The following is a 1,904-nucleotide window of genomic DNA, read 5'->3' as shown; positions in this document are numbered from 1 at the left end:
CTCTTTCAGAATGAGAAAGGATTACTGCTTTCTCCCTACAGCCATATCCTTTAATATTTATTAGTAAACACGATCCAGTCCATCATGTTTCTTTTCCCTTTAAAAAAAGCTAAAACAGACATGGTACTTTTTCTTTCCAGTTACATCCCTGCTAGTACTCACATCAGCACCTTTCTGGAATCAGACTCTTACTCAACTGCTACGAAGGTGGCAACAGGGAAGTTGGGTACAAAGGCACCTCGGGATTTTTGTAGGGCCTCCTCCATAAATAGCAGAATTTTGTTTACTGCCAGTGACGTCTGAAGGGGAGGTATAGCCCTCTATGGAGGAGCTTAATAAAGGAATAAGAAAACTTTTGTTTCTATGTCACCTGCTTTAAACTAGTAAAGAGTGGTACTGACATAACATCCTTACTATCTGGGGGTTGTTTAACTCTGTGTAAATGGAAGGGCTCAGCCCAATTTGTGTGATAATAAGACTACCACCTTAAGCAGCAGTTTTGCTGGCATTTTCTGCTGGTAATCTGGAGACTAGATATGGTGCAAGAGATGAATAAATGACGTGTTTAAGTCAGGTTTCAAACATGCTGACAGGGATAAAAGCTTACTCTAACAATTGGAAAAATTAACATCTCCAGTCAGTTCCTGCCCAGCCTAGATTTTCATATGCACGCAAGCTTTTGTCTCCTTAAAACCTCTTCCCCAACACAGACTTTCAAAATTTGGCCAAACCGCCCAACTTGAGTTTGACACATCCTCTTCCTCTCCCTCCCACCAACATTCCATGGTGCTACAAGTGTTCAGCCCCAACACTGAAGCCAGTACCTTTCACCAACACTCATGCATTTTAATACTCCCTTTGGACCTAGAGATGGGGAAAAAGGAAGCCAGTGCCGTGGGATTTGCTCAGTTTCCATCCCCATGTTTTATCAACACCAAAAAAACTAGGACATGGATCCTTCTGACTCATGCCACTCATGCCAGTGAGGTGCTGCAGGCAGAGAGATGGCCCAGAACACTTCACTCCTACGCCAGGCCACCCAGACACTCTGCCACCAAATTCTTCTAACCTCTGCCAGTCCAGAAGCAGCTCCTGTGGTTTGAATCTGACCTTGGTCCAGGGTGACCTGGACACCCATGCTCTAAGGAATAACTAGTTGGATAAGTGGCCCTTTTCTACATCTAGAGCAGCAGTTTTCACCAAGGGTGCTGCAGGATCCTTGTAAGGATGCTGTGCAACATTAGCTCTGTTAGGTGTGCAAACAACAGCGTGTGATTTGCTAGAAAAACCTGGAGATTTTAACTAGAAACCTATAGTGTCAAAACCACTCTGACCCACTGGGGTCTTTCAGAAGAACAGAAAAACTGCTTTATTATTTTGCCACAGAGGCAAGAAACGAGCAAAGGTGAACAGCTGACGTTTTTCTAGGGATGCCTTGAGCCAGCTCTTCACCTTCACTTGTTTCTCAAGGCACCCCTGGCTAGACACAAGGCTCCCCTTGGGAAGGGCCAGCTCCTCATTTTTGCTTTTCTGAGGCCAAAAGAAAAAACAGGAGCAGCAGCCGTGCTTCAAGGAACGCAAGAAGGCCAAATGCCAGGCTTTATTTTGCAGATCACTCTGCAACACCCAGTGCTACATGCTGCCCTCTCGGAAGGGCCTCAAGGCACCTGGGGGGGCAAAGGGGAGGCCGTGCCAACCCCCAGGGTGAAAAGTGCTGCTCTAGAGCCTCGCACCCCACAGGTGCTCCCTGCTCCTTCCCCTCACTGGGGCAGGACTCCTCCCACAACCCCCCTTGGAGACGTGTGTGTCAGGACCCCCGGGCTCCTCCGCCCCCGAATGGCTCCCAAGAGCTGTGACTGCTCTAGAGCCCCACAGGCAGGGTCCCACGCTGCTGCCCTTCCCCC

General features: G+C 48.1%; 1 protein-coding gene across 2 annotated transcripts in view; it reads right to left on the bottom strand.

The window, feature by feature from the left end:
• The window catches only part of RANGAP1 (Ran GTPase activating protein 1), a 47,156-nt gene that overhangs the window by 44,996 nt on the left and 256 nt on the right, over positions 1 to 1,904 (bottom strand). The gene's annotated exons all lie outside the window — the stretch shown is intronic.

This window comes from Gavialis gangeticus, unplaced genomic scaffold, assembly GCF_001723915.1.
Source record: "Gavialis gangeticus isolate Ggan-Ray unplaced genomic scaffold, GavGan_comp1, whole genome shotgun sequence".
NCBI lineage: Eukaryota > Metazoa > Chordata > Crocodylia > Gavialidae > Gavialis > Gavialis gangeticus.
The sequence above is the reverse complement of the archived record's forward strand: the minus strand, read 5'-3'. Positions and strand labels throughout refer to the sequence as shown.